Source organism: Sturnus vulgaris, chromosome 8, assembly GCF_052056855.1.
Source record: "Sturnus vulgaris isolate bStuVul1 chromosome 8, bStuVul1.hap1, whole genome shotgun sequence".
NCBI classification, from domain to species: domain Eukaryota; kingdom Metazoa; phylum Chordata; class Aves; order Passeriformes; family Sturnidae; genus Sturnus; species Sturnus vulgaris.
Genome location: NC_142250.1, coordinates 29,633,721 through 29,649,089, shown reverse-complemented (window position 1 = coordinate 29,649,089; position 15,369 = coordinate 29,633,721). Strand labels below are relative to the sequence as shown.

Sequence of the window (15,369 nt, the reverse complement as noted above, 5' to 3'; positions counted from 1 at the left end):
AAACCGTTAACATTTTTCATGCCACTCGTTGGAGGTAAGAAACTCCAATCATAATAAACACTAGAATATAGTAAAAGCCTTTTTTATTTTTTTTCAGCAGCACTTGGTCCTTGCATTTATTATAGCTATAACACGCGGGATGAAAATGTGTGAGATCACTCGCTGAAGATCAGATATTTCCAAATTATCTTATAGTAAGGCATAATGTTTTCTGGTCCTTGATGTAAAAAAAAAAAAAAAAAAGAGAGAGAGAGAGGAGGAAAAGGAATGTGACTGCTAAGAAGTTAATTAGCATGGCAGGACGGAGAATCAAGGACTCCCAGACTTCAGAAGTGGAAAGTTGTGGTGGCGTAAACATCACGCTGCTGGGGGGGCAATGAAAGAGAAGGGGGGGGTCCGGGTCCGGTCCGGGTCCGGTCCGGTGCGGGGTCCCCGCGGGGCCGGGGCTGCGGGAGGCTCCGGCCGCGGCTCTGCCTGCGCCGCAACAAAATGGGGAGCAGAGACATGCGAGAAATGGCATCTGTTCCCCGAACCTAATGTGGCGAGGGGAAGGGGAAAACAAATTGATCTTCCAGCAGTGACAAATTGTAACAATGGACGAGTCAATTGGAAACTTTAACATGGGCAAGGAACAAAAGGAGGGGAGTGGGGAGGGGGGCGGGGGAAGACAGTAATTTCAATGGGAATTAGTAAATTGCCTAATGGAAATGGTGTTTGAAAGCAAGGGACAGGCTGTACTAAATAATCCAAACATTCCTCCAGAAATCTAACCTGCTGCTCATGCTAAGGGTCATTCAGCACATAGGGTTTCCAAAACAAAGCCAATTTGTCATGCAATATTTAGAGTTTGGGGGGTTTCAGCTAAACCGTCTTCTATAAAAAGAATAATAAAAATAATAATACAGAGATCGACAAGGCTAACACGAATTCTCAGGCATTAAAAAGTTCACATAGAAATTTGCATACTAAAGGGAAAGATGCAGACAAAATAGAAATAAAAAAATCACTGCAACTTACAACTTTAATATTAATCAGTAAAGCAGAAGTAGAGTGAAAGGAAGCATGAAAAGAAGTAAAACAAATGTGTACATTTAATCAGACAGGATTGCATAGGACACAAAGAACAGGGCTAATTAGTCTCAGCAGGTAGGGACTAACCTTCAGACTTCATAAATAAATAAGTCTGTGAACAATGTCTAAGTGGGAATATGGAGACAGAAAAGGGATTATTTTAAGACACCAAGTAAAAACATGACTAATGAAATACTTCACTGTTAACTCAATGTACAAATGTATTGAACAGTTTCTTTTTCCAATGGTCTTTTGACTAACTTGCTTTTTACTTTCAGAAATTGTACTAAATAACTGTGGGCATGCACACTTCCCATTTGCCCCTGATTATGTACTTACTGTCTCTGCAAACTAGTGCCTTGCAGAGTGACACTTTAACAAATATTCTCCATTTTTGTTTGCTTTTTGATTTTTAAATGCCTTTATATCCCAGAACAATATGAGATTAGAAATACAAATGTGACAGACTCCTATTTATTTTGCGGGGCCATGTGTTATAATTTGATCCAAATGAACAAAAACAGTTGCACAGTTTTGTTTTGTTTTTCTAAGATCTTTTTACAATCTGCTATGGATTTTTCTTTAAACAAGCATGGTTTTGCTTCCCAGTGTAGTTCCTAACTACTTAGTAGCACCATCAAAAGTTAGTGTGCAGGACAGAGCCAGTTGTTGCCCAAAGCTGGTTGCAGAAGGGTCTGATTCTGTGGAGACTCACATGCCTGAGTCACATCACTGACAGATGAGCTGTGAAGGTGGCGGCACACCCGGACTGCTCGTGCGAGTAATGTTACTCACAGGAGTAAATGCTGCTACAGGGGAGCTCGGTGTTGTTTGCCAGCTGGGGTCCTGGGTGTGGAAGATGGCTCTGGAAGGGTGAGGGGCTGTGCCCCAGCTGTGGAAGGTGTTTCCTGGGCACATTTTTGCAGCTGAGGTTTTACCTCCATGGTGGATTCGGAGGAATCCTGTGAAGGGCCAGGAAACGAATTTCTACTTTTCATCAAGTTCTTCCTTTTGCAAACTTCCAGGGGTTTGTTTTCAAACTGCAGCCTAGAGCTAGTGTGGTTGTGAAGTCCAAGGATTATAGATGGTTACTAAACCAAAATGGTTTCATTAGGGTAGTACAAGTCACTTTGGATAGCTGGTGCATCTGATTTGTTTCATTTCTCCTTATGTAACAATTTGTTTCACAGTCAGGGAAGTGAGAGCTCTCCAGGGGTCAATAGCAGCTGTTGAGTAGTAGGTTCTCAGATGATGCCTTGGATTTAAAAAACAAGTATAGTATTTAACAATGAAAGAAACATAATATTAAAAAAAAAAATCAATCTAGTCCATGGCACGAAACACGATTTCGTGTTTGAATATCCAATTTTAAGTGACAGCTGGAGAGACAAAACCAGGTGCTCCACATTCAAGAGATGTTCTGCTTCTTGCCAAGGCTGACCTCTAGCACAAGAGGAAGAAGTGGAAGTGATTTTCTCCAAGCTTTTGTAACCCTCACCACTGGGTACAGTTATACCAAGTGCTGAGCTGTGGGGTTTGGTGACCCACAGTGGTGTCACCATTTCACACTTTGGCCCAACAGTGCCAAGACTCCTGCAGCAGAGCAGCAGCAGTGCAAAGGCATGTGAGGTTCACCCCACAGCTCACCATGCAATGAGCTGAACAGGGAAGAGGCTGACATGGGGCAGCCAAGGAAATTTACTCTTTTATAAAAATGTTTTGGAATCTTTACCATCTCACCAAAGGCCCAGGCCTTTTTTGGAGAAATATGGCCTGCTGAATGCCAGCTGGATCTCCTGGCTAATGTTTACATATTTGGGGTGAGTCATCTGTTTTCATGGTCTTCTCCAAGAGGTCCCAATGTAGGTTGCAATGTGTAAAATTCAATTTTTTTTTTTTTTTTAAGATAAAAGGATTTTGGTTGACCAGGCTGGGATTTGAATCTACAGCTCAAAGGAATTTGCATGTTTGCAAATAATCTTGGATCATTAAATCTGCTCTGAATGTAAAAAAAAAAGAATCAATATTGAAAAGGTTCCAATAACTGGAAGCAAACACATCTGCCTAGTGTCTTACCAGTACTGGCTCTTCCAGAGTTAGCAAAGAAGATAAATTTTTTCTAGGGCAGATGAGATGACAGCATGAAAACACAGAAATCATGGCTCCTGTCTGCAGTCATTTGCATTGACTGAAACAAGCACATGTGAAAATTCAAGAAACCTATCAAACAGCAAAATATCAACAAACAGCCAGATCATGGTGCTACTGCCAGATTTCTTTGTGGCTTTAAATGGCACACATACTGACCAGGTCACTATGTGCTATTTGATTAAGGAGGACTTTCTATCTTCATTTGATGGAGAAACATTGGAAAATTAGTTCCAAAAAACTGCATGCATTGTTTTTCAAGCTCATAACACAGCCTAATGTCTCTCAATCTATGCTCTGCTTCCCAAGTCATGCCTATTTCTCAGTAGGAACATCCCTCCCTTTTAGCACCTAAACCACAGCTGTACCACTTGCTTTTGTTAGAGATAATTCTGTCAAATAATAAAATCGTTAATGGGTAGAAATATGCATTCATGCAGGGATTATTCACACTTTATCATGAGGTGATATCAAGCACTATAGGAGTGAATGACAAGAAATAGGCTTCTGAAATACAGAGCCCTCCATAAATATACCATTTTTATTGACAACCCATCTTTTAACCCTAATAGTATTGGAAGAAATCCAATAAATGAAACATTTACTGCATAACTTGCCTTATTTTTGGGTGGTGTCTGATTCCTTTCTAGCTGTCTCTAGAAGATGTTTTTAGCCTAATTTGCTCCCTAGAAATTTCACTCGCTAGAGTTATACATCTATGACGTTTTATTGCCTGAAGCCAAGTCTGAATAAGAACTTTCTTAAGATATACTTATCCTAATGTCAGTCTACAAGAACTGGGCTGCTTTAGTTTGATTTATTTGTGCAGCAGAGATATGGTGCACCTATATGGCCTCTGACTGCATCTAATATCTCAAACACAAACAAATAAGTGAAACCAGCAAGTTTAGCCGTGGTTCGTTACAAGTAGACACTTTTAACTAATTGCCTTAGATTTGTATCTATACGTCTCTGTTTTACAAAACAACCAAAGTGTAGACCATTGCAAAACACGTTCATTTCACAGGAAAGGACTTGAGTGTAGGTGTCTATAATGTCTGTATATGGTCAGAGGCACACAGCAAGCACTAGCCAGATGCAGTGTACTTTGACTGTCTAATGAATACAAGTTGGCATTTAAGGACCAGGAGCACAGAGGTCACTGGCTGAGTTGCAGACCATTGCCTGGCTGGTTCCCTGGGCTCTTTCTTCTGCCTGATGCCTCTAGCACCCACTTGTGCAGTCAGACACTGCAAGAGCCTTCTTTTTCTTGGTGGTTTTGCTGGCCCCTCACCAGAATTTGTGCACATTATGGTGATGCAGATAATGCAGTGATAATAATTTGGCTTTCGCTAATGCAGTGTCAGTGAGGGTGGCCTTGTAGGTGAACCATGGCTGAGAGCACATGGTGGTAGGCAAGGAACCCAGCAAGCTCTAAGTCCTGGGCATGTCCTGGGCCAGAAAGGGCTGCCCTTTCAACTGACACACAGCAATTAGCTGTGTATGCATTTGTAGTCTGTTGCAATATGAGGTAAAAGGGATTCGTTTTGCAATGGTCTAGGAACATGAACATGCGCCAGCTGCATTCCAGCTGTAGGGATTCTGGCTGATGGATGACAATAGTCAGCACAGGGGTAGTAACTTCTTAAAACAAGTTTAACAGCATAAGATTATTTGATCCTACCAAGCAATCACAGAACCACTCGTGTTGGAAGGGATGTGATGCTTCACTCCAGCCTCTTGCTCAAAACAAGTTTTAGCTCTGAATTCAGACCCGTTTGTTGAGGGATTTGTCCAGTCAGGTTTCAAAAGCCTTCAAGAACAGAGATGAGACAACTAAGAGTTAGGACTTTGCATTTATTCTTTCTGAATTTCATAATGTTCCTGTTGGCCCATTCCTCCAGGCTATCTAGGTCCCAATGGACAGCAACTCTGCCCTATAGCATGTTAAATGGACTGTCCAACTTGATGTCCTCTGCAAATGTTGTGAGACATCTCCAGGTAATTGAAGCAAATGCCAAAGAGCACAGGTCCTGGGTTAGGCCCCTTTAGTATTGACCTGCCATTGACAACCAGGCCATAATCACCCATTTTTTGAGTTTGGTTATCCAAACAGCCCTGTGTGCATCTCATTGTCTGCCTATCCAAACTGCAGTGTTCTTCCTTGGGTGCCAAAGTTTCCCCTCCTGAAGCCTGGGGTTTGTGCTTTGCTGCATGTCTTTTTCTCTCCTGTCACATTTGTGGCTCCTTGCAGTCACTACAGCCACGGCTGCTGTTGTTTATCACATCCCTGTTCAATTCTTCCTTGCTTGTGAGTAGCAGATCCAGGAGACCATCACCCACATTTTGGCCATTCACCACCTACGTTACAAAGTTTTCCTCAACAAACTCCAGAGATTTTCTAACCCTGTTTTGTCCCACTGTTTCGATCTTTCAGCTGAAGTCAGAGAGGTAAAATTTTCCCAAAAGCACTTTGGACTGTTATCTGGAGACTTCTAATTGTGTAAAGTCATGATTGACTTTGTCACTCTAATCAGTTGATCTGTAACAAACCCATCACAGTGTTACCCTACTGGGCTGCCCTTAAGCTCCCAATCAGCCTGTCTCTGTCTGCTGTTCTGTATATTTGTGTCCAGTTTCCATGTATTTGTGGTGCTCTTTCACATAGAAGGTGCATCCCTTGTTTTTCTTCACTGTCTGTCTTTCCTAAAGAGGCTCTTTCTGTCCATCACAGACTGGTAATCATAGGAGTGATCCCAAATCATAGGAGTGATCCCACCATGTCCCAGCAGAGCTATCCTCAGACCACAGGCAAGTCCGTGCATTCCCTCGTGCCTCAGTTTTTTTCCAAATCGGCCCACTTAGATTTCATGTTCTTCAGTGTACCACTGTCCCTGGCACTGCATTTTTCTGTCCCAAATGCCTCAGATCTTCAGAGCAGCCTATGGCACCATCACAATGCTGTCAGTAGGGATAACAATGGAGGCTGACCAAGAGGAGGTCACTTTGGGCTAAGACAGGAAGTTTTAATTTAGGCTAGGAAGTGAATGAGTACTGCATTTCCTGCAAGGCTAGAGTTAAACATCTAGCCAAAAGCCCAGGCAGGTCTGCAGGCTGGAGCCACATCCACATGAAGTGTACTCCTCTCGGGAGCCACCAAAGGCAGATTGTCATTTTACAGAAAGGTACAGGAATGTAGGGGTTTTCCTCCACAGAAGCAATTGCTACCAGTATTTCACACAGAGTTACCTTTATGCCACTCTATGTGCAAACAAGCTCCTGACACTTGAAGCTTATGATATAATATTAATTACAATCTAATATCAATTAATAGTTGATCTATTAATGCACAAACAAAGTAAAAGGGTTCTCAGGAAAATCCTTCTTAACTTCCTTGAGAGTATTTCAATAGCTTGACCGGGCCATTTATAACACAGATATTTACTGTATTTTACTATTTCCTAAAAAATAACTTTTTGATTAGTAATTCTGCTTTAAAACTTGTTTTGGTCTTTCCTTTTCTTCCTCCAGCTCCTGTAGCATATGTCTTCCTTTTTTTTTCCTCCTCATTTGGCAAAGGCCTCCCAGCTACATCAAGCGGTCTCAAATCAGCCAAGGAGATAGACAGAGCCCTGCTGAAGGAGCAGAGCAGTCTCTCTTTGTAAAATATGCTGCCATTTATCAGCAGACAGAGGTTTTTCTTGCAACGAGGAATCTGAGCTAGCGCATACCAAAAGAGTGGCACTGGAGACTTTGTGGTTGGCTGTTGTTTCAGGCACATTCAGCGTTTACATAGCCTGAGGGCATAAATGAGCAGGCAGGAGGGAATGGACAGACCTTCCTACAGCACAATTAGGTGACAATGAGCTATCCAAAACAATCAGCATAGCAGCAACATCAAGTGCTTTCCCTGTGTCTCAGGAGTCCTCCCAAGACCTATTGCATCAGAGGCTCTGTCTATTGCTGGTGCCTCTAGATGGTGTCTCTGGAGAGATGCAGTTGTCAGGCGCTCTGGAACAGGATCCTTTCTTGGAAACTTATTGCAGCCTGAAATATTGTGATTAGCTCCAGTGGAGCTGGTTTTTGAGCTCCCTGTCCTTACTTAATGCAGGATCCCTAGGATGGACCTGCAGGCGCTACAGAGGCATATATAGGGGGGATAATTTACAGGAGTCATTCCAAACATCCTCCATCTACTAGATTGGAAAAGAAGACACGATAGGTCTCAAGACCCTTCTGCTCTGGTTCTTCAAGTCAGTCTTTCTTGACTTACTTTCTCCTTCGTAAAGCTTGCCTCTGAAAAAGTGAAACCAGGGAGCTGCTCTCCTGCTCTTCCACCTCGGCTCTCTGGATCCATTAGCTCCTTCCAAGGACCCTAATCCTACAGAGCTCTGCTTTAGAGGGGAGAGATCAGAAAGAAGGTTGCAATTTCAAACCAAAAGACATACAAGATTGTGATCAGCACCACAGAAAATGCACCGTGCTTGGATTTTAGGGCATTTGGTAGATGTAAAATTCCACTGGAGACTGTTCTGTTTAGTTAGGGAGACACAAAGGGCAAGGGTGGGTCCTGCACTCACAAGAAGCAACCCAGTGTGTTTTGCCTGGTATTTTACCCGAAGCTCAAGTCTATCATTTACACCTGCTCCATTCACTTTTTTTTCAACAGCTCAGGGTTGTACAAGAACCACTGTAATTCTTCAGGCAACAGCGCCCTTAGGACATCTGCATCCGTGGGAAGACATAATCTGGCATTCAAGGCATTGTGGTAGAATTGGCATCACCACTGTTTGCCTGAGGCATCATCTTCTTTCTGTGCCTTGCCAGCTTGCTTAGCTTAGCCTCCTTCTCAAAGGCAGGGAGCTAAGGCAGTGCTTTTGCCAAAGAGGAATGGAAAGAGAGCAGAGATTACATAGATAGAATAACACTGGCCTCTAGATTTCTTTGGTGGCCCAGACTGGAAAAATCTGTGTTCAAAAAACCCGAGAAAACTGTGCCCATGGTTATGAAAATACACGTGTCCTCAGGCTTGTTCTCTTTGTCCCTCTGACCTAAAGCAATCTATGTCCAGGCAGGAGTGGAGAACATAGCTAAAATAGCACATGCAGCCCATTTTGCATACTTTCCTGTGGCACTAGAGCTAAATGATTTATGACTGAAACACTGACTGTTGCAGTACAGGACAATTACAGGAAAGTTGGCAAGGCAGTAATTTACCATCTTGTAGGAATATGAAATTCCTTCCTTCTTCCTGATTTCAAACCTGACAAGTGGCAAACTACCTTCACTGTCTTTGGGAGGATAATCAAAACTTGCAGAATCAGACCTTAAGTTGTTCTTGTCTGGACAAATAAGTGCTGTTGTCAATGACCTCCTATAGCTACCTCAGGACATGCAGGGAGCTTCTACTGTGCCTTGGGTACTGGATATACCCAGAAATCCTGTTCCACAATTAGGTCATGTGTGCATGAATCTGCTACCGAAATCCATGAGATTCTTTCTGAGCACAAATCTGATTGTTTATGTTAGAAAAGGGGTATTATCTGCTCTTTTGGCAATGACTGTCTGTTTTTACTAAGTGTATTTACAATGTTTAGCAGAAAAGAGCAATGTTAGTTTTGATGTAGCACAACAAAATTTTTAAGAATATGTTTGGGGGTTTTTTTCTGCAAACAGATGAATCTAAGCATTGAATCTAAGCATTACTTTCATACAAATAAATAAAAGTAGGATTTTTAGGAGATTATTGCGATCTTCAGCTCTGAGGTCCTGTATTACAGAGGTCATTGAATTTCAACAAGTGGCTCTTGCCATGAGTCTGTCATTTCTAGCTGAGCTACAATATTTCATTTAGAAAGACATCTGACCTGGTTTTAAATATTTCAAGTCAGAACTTCCCTTCCACAAGGCAAATTTTGTTCCAGCAATTGTTCATTACCCTCTCTGGGGAAAAAAGTAAAAAAGGAAAAAAGAACACCGCAATTCTATTTCAAACTAATTTTCCTCTTGTTCCAACCATATAATACTATAAAAGAGTATCATCTTGTATTGCCTTTTCCTCACCAGTAGCTTTCATTCCTTTTCCTGCCATTCTCTGGTCCATGACTGAACAGATCCTCTTGCCTTCACATTCTTCTCCCTGGCAGCAGAGCAGACAGGCAGAGGGCTCTGCTTATGTTTTGCATATTGCAGGATAAGGCAGTAAAAACAAATTTGAAGATTATCTTCAACAATAGCATATCAGAGAATATTTTGTCTTGCCTGGCATTAAGCTGGTCATCTGAGAAAGTTTAATAAAGAAGCCCAAACAGCAGCTTATCCCAGCTAGACTAAAACATCCCCACTGTGCAATGCCTCACTGTGCTATGGTGCCTGACTTGCTCCACTGACTGCAGCCAGTGCCCTCAGGACTGGCAGAGACTACACACAAAAGTTTTATATCCCTACAAGCTGAACTTCACTTCTAATGAAGATACTTTCTAGAAGGAGCATGCTACTAGCTGCCAACAGAAAATGTCTTTGTATACCCTAAGTTTATTGTCTGGAGTATTAAGCCACGGTATAGTACACTCCTATTTGCATTCCATAGTTGATATCTTGACCATAAGGACTCTAATGGATAGGCATTTCCATTGCTTAATAAAGAAAGCACAGAGACTCTGAGAGACATCTAGGAACTCTGGTTTTAAGAGAAATGCCAAGATCGTGACATTGGGGATACAGTCTCTTGAACTAGCACCAACATTAATTCAATAGAATATGTGATATGCCACTATAGTTTTGACCAGAACTCTTGAAAGTTTCTGTAAAATCCTTCTGGATTTGCTTCTCTTAACAACACAGAGCGGCCTTGTTTTGTTTTACTTTCTAAAAGATTTATTATGCTTGTTTTTCATCAGAGAGATATATGAAGTTTAACTTTCCCTAGTTTTGTTGGCTGACAATCTCACCTCTTTTATCTTGGCTTCCTGGAGAAAAGCAGCTCACCTCATCATGCTGTAGCATTTGTAACCATAGATTAACTTCAGCTGAATGTGACAGGAGATGGAGACATCAACAATATTTATGTCCTCCAATTTAATGACTGTTAGAGAAGTCCAGCTTAGCACCCATGGGAGGGAAGGTCCATAGGGAAAGGGCAGTGTGAGTGGCAGAGAGCAGTGAATCCATGGGGAAAGGTGCATGGAGAAGAGACTGCCCTTGTCCTGCTGCTCACCACACTGCTCATCCAGTGTTATTAGTGTTGTGGTCACACACAGATTGCACTGTGAACCCCTTCTCTCACCTACAAATATCAAGTTATTTTCCTTTTCCAGCTAAGGTCACATTAAATGCCTTGCAGTTACAGTCACTGGGAGAATTATTAGGGAAAAAATGCAACATATTGTTTATTGCATTTAGATTTTCTTTTAATTTTTCTTAATTCGATTTTATCTTACAAAAATAAGGAAATAAACATGTTCAGACCCACCACCCTCCCACAGACGTACCAATAGTCTCCTATGCAAAGTTTGGGGATTTCTGTGCAGGAGTTAATCTTGGAGCTTGTAGAATTTGTAAGTTTCTTGGTTTTTTGTTTGTTTATTTGTTTTGGCTTTTGTTTTGTTTTTTAATAAAAGCTTAAATAGAATCTCCCAATTTACTCCAAGCTGGCAGTGTAGACAGGGAAGTGATACTTTGCCTGTTGTAACACACACTTCAGCAGGACCAGCTCATACATCATAAAGCACCACTTGCCTTATCTGTGCTGGAACAAGTCGCTCTAAATGCATGAACTATTCTAACAAAAATAGTGCAGACTTATCTCAGAATGCGCAGGGGGAACTCTCACACGTCCTGATGGAAGGGCACAAGGGCTGAAACTTTGACAACGATTTAATCTCAGTTGCACATTTCACAAGGTTATAGTTAAGAGCAAATAAGCAAAACCAGAGGATTTTAACAGTTCCATGAAAAGTGGCTTCCCAATTTGTTCAACTTCTGATCTTCACTTAATGGGTTGTCCTGCTTTTTTTTTTTAGCACTCCAGTGGCAATGTAGTCTGCTGTGAAAGATAAGACCTATACTAGCAATGCAAACAAGCAGTGAAGAAATAGCTTTGACTACAATTTTTAAGTCGTCTTCATATACTACAAACAAGCACCACACTAAAAAAAAAAAAAAAAAAGAAAAAAAAAAGAAAAAGAAAAAAGAAAACTAAGGAAAAATAAAAAGAAAAAAGCCCACATCATCTAGGATGCAGTGATTTTTATATCATCCAAAGAACAGGGGGGAAAGACTGATTACACTTTTAAAAGGCTTGGTAGTACTGAAAATATAGCAAAATCTTACTTGTGAAGCATCAAAATTCAGTGACTTCCTTTGCAAGAAGCCTTCAAATCTCCAGATCTCTGTGCCCACTGTTTACATTGACAGATCTACCACTGCCCAAGAAGAATGAAGGTTAACAGTGAAGCTGGAATTTCAGTGTCCCAGGTGGAGTTTCCATCTATGGGGCTGTTCTTGGGAAGACAATGATCCTCTCTGTCCCTTTTCTAGCACCTTGGCAAATTGGAGGTATTGCTGGTCGAATGGGTGAGGGGGTTGTAGTTTAATTAACTTGTAAGGTCTTAGAAAATGTTTTCAGTCTGTGACCTACAGACTCCTGCTACCTTTACTAATAAAAGGTTAAGGAGAATGGGTTTTGCAGATGCTATGGAGAAATCTGCATATGGAAATGCTAAAGGGGTACATACTTTTTGCTGGAAATTTGTAGGGGTCCAAAAATCAAAAAAAGACTGGGAAAAAAAGTGGCATAGATCTCATCTGTTCAGATGAAAGAAACTGCTGAAGACTGAAGTGTAGATATGTATTAATATATCATGATATTGTAACTAAAGAGCATTATACAGCAGCATAATGTTATAAAATAGTTCCATCTATTGAGCCTCACAGGGGTATAGCAATAAAAACAGAAGAAATGAAGCCAGGCTGGGCTGTTTACTTTTAGCTCCTGATTTCTAAAAAATACTTTATTTGCAATAGATGGTTTTTAATGTTTTTAACAATGATATCCTTGGAATTTTTTTATCAGAGTTAGAAAACAGCTCCACACACAGGTTTGGCTTAACAGTAATAGCTGTGTATGATGGAGGAAGCCCTGAAGTCATGCAGGGCATCTTAATATGGTACATGTTTTAGAAAATATTGCATAGATGCAATGTGGCCCCCAAGTGTAAAACTCACACATATTCTCTCCTCCTCCCTCCCTCTCTCTCTTTCACTTGAAGTCTCTCTCTACATTTGCTAAAACTGAAAACAAATTTATTTGTCACTAGACCTATATGAAAGTCAAAACCCTCCATATTTAAAATTGTGAGGTCTAGCCCAAGAGAAGGAGTATATTTTGGGGGAGTGAGATAATAGGATTTTTTTCGTATCAGCAAAAAATATTGGAGGTAGATATCTGTGCAGTTGCTGAGCTTTTGTGTTCTGGGGCTAGGAGACTTGAATATTATTAAGGGATCAGTCACAAAGTGCATCAATCTGGCATGTACTAGAGCCAGATATCTATTTGCCAGAAACTGGGAAAAAAAAATCTCAGCAGGCTCACAGTTGAAGAATGGTGGACATTGCTTTGATTCAAGAAAGCCCTGGCACAGATATCTTCCTGGATATGGATAACATAATGGACTTTGGGGAGCATATTAAGTCACTCCCCCTTGACTTGCTAGCAGTTCTGGATGTGAATTATACAACTCTGGATTGATATGTTAAGGACTTAACAATTTCTGTCTGCAGCATTTCCAACCTCTGTGTGAAGTATTGGGCTACTTTTTTTCCTTTTGGTTTGACAGCAAATTGTACTATGCTGGGTAGTACTTTTTAAAAGCCTGCAAATAAAATAAAGTATAAATTAAGGAGAGGGTGGAGAGAGTGACTGTGAGTGAGTGTGTGATGCACTGCATTTAATATTTCTCTAGAACAAAGTCACACTTGAAGGCTGGCTTCTTTATTTATACTGTTTGTTTATGAGATCCACAAATGCTTGTTTTCACCATGAAATAATTTTTGCAGTGGCTTCAAATGAAAATATGTATTCATTAAAACCAGAAAATCAGCTGGGAGCTCACCACTGTGCTGAGAGGCCCATTCAGACTCACAGTAACCCAGCACCCAAGGGTTCATTAGAGATTCACCAGGAGCAAACTGCTTGATTGGCTCTTCTCTGGCTGAGTCTGGGGTGGCTTTCCTGGAATTCAGCTCAAAAGTAGAGGTGTATGCAGCAAATAGCTTGGATTTTTGCTACCTGACAACAGCTGGGGACTGATGCTGACTGGCAGGTGTTGGGAGTTAGGGCAGGTGAAGACTTCTGAGAGGTTTCCTGGCCCTATTTGGTTTTAGGATCAGAACTTTTTCTTGATGACAGGACTTGGAGTTGATTACTTGAGTTTGATCACACATGTTCATACACATTGCATCCAAGCTTTATTTCTTTATAAAACCAAAGTGTTTTATTTTTGTACTAAGTACGATATGCACAAGGCAGTGGAAGGCCACATCACTTTCTAGAGCATCATTTATGAAATAATTTCAACAACAGATACAGAAAATACAAATAAAGAATGGCTGTGGGCTCCCCAGTCTGTGTACAATGGAAAAAACTTCTTTCTATTGCTCTATTAGTACTTTGCCTTCTATCACTGATTTCATGGACCATTCTTTTTTATTTCATCCCACACAGACCATCTCTTAGCCATAATTGCATAACATATGAAAAATACACTATTTGCTTGTGTGAGAAAATATCATTAGTAAAATAATTATGTATTTTAAACCTAAACACTTTGTCCTCTTCTCAAGAAAACTGGCTGCCTGTAGGAGCACTGGGAAGTGACAGCTTGGAGTTGGAATGACATGACTGGACATCTCCCAAACAGAATATCCATTCATGCCCCAGAAACCACTGGGTTTCAGAAGCTGCGATTTTATAGTAATAGCAAAAAAAGGTCACTTTGCAGGTTACTTTTTAAAAGAGATTACCAAGGTCCTGGATATGTGAAGATATTGACGTGATGATAGGAATTTATGCTGTAAAAAATATGGATCCAAGAATAGCAGCGAAGGAATAATTTCCCATAAGCATCAGGGAAAAAAAAAGTATGATGTGTAAGATGACAATAAAGAGACTTATTTTGCATGATTGCACAGGTATCAGGAAAGGGCTCAGAGTTATACCATGAGGAATTGTAGTCGTAACACAGAACTTATGAGCATTGTGATTGTACTCACAAAAATGCTGGACAAACAGGTTCCATTGCTCACCTCTGTCTGCTGTCATTGGCTGAAAAAATCAGAGAATATTTCTTTTTATAGCAGTCTCCTCTTCCATCACTCCACTTGGTCTCCCTTGTGAAACATCTGGTCCATGGGGGTGCAAACATCAGGAGGGATTAAATGGTCTTTCAAGAGGATTCTTTAAGGCTTTCAGGTCTGATACTCATAATTTACATGAAGAAAAAAAAGAACTATAATGGATGCTTATAAATTCTGTCAGGAATAAGGAAATCTGTTAGCTAAAAGTAACTACCCAGCATTTTAAAAAGCAGCAGTTTTCTATCTTGTTCTGTCACAGGGTCATTGAAAGTCAGAATCTGAAAGATCTTATCCAGGTAGATTTTCCCCATCATCCTGGAGCCCATGGGCCAAGAGGGATGGTTAGTGAGTTGGATAATCCTGCCCTCCACACATTATGCAGCCAGGGAGAAGGGCAAGCATTCCAGTGGGAGGGACACTGCCAGGCAGCCTTTGTGGAGGTGGTTTTCTGGCAATAAGAATGAATTGGAGAATAAAGTGCAGCACCTGTGATAATGAGTCTTTTAAATCATTATGTCTAAACATTCTTCTCAGCCTTCTAAAAACATGTTTCCGTTTAAGCCAAACAATGCCATTCAGTACAATATGTCTGAGGAAGAAAGCCACATATTGTTCTTGCATTTGTCTTTTTATTTTCCCTTTTTTCTGCAGTTAATTAAGTTTTTTTTATTTAAGAACACGTTATGAAAGCCCCAATCGTTACAGTAAAAGAACAAGTCCTGCAAACCTTCACACATGTGATTTTAATAGGTGCAGATATGTGAACAAGGATTAGTAACACTCAGCCCTTGCTTA

At 40.8% G+C, this 15,369-nt stretch overlaps 1 long non-coding RNA gene across 2 annotated transcripts; it reads right to left on the bottom strand.

Annotated features, from left to right (window-relative positions):
- Positions 1-66: 66 nt before the first annotated feature.
- Positions 67-10,557, bottom strand: LOC148223047 (uncharacterized). 2 transcript variants are annotated; one of them, XR_015805193.1, is made up of 4 exons: positions 10,207-10,557; positions 9,283-9,358; positions 4,904-5,032; positions 67-2,326 (listed from the first exon to the last, which is right to left on the bottom strand). It is a non-coding gene; the product is annotated as an uncharacterized LOC148223047 (long non-coding RNA). The 2 variants fall into 2 exon arrangements; XR_015805192.1 differs by lacking the exon at positions 10,207-10,557 and having other exon boundaries at positions 9,283-10,151.
- Between the last annotated feature and the right edge of the window lie 4,812 nt (positions 10,558-15,369).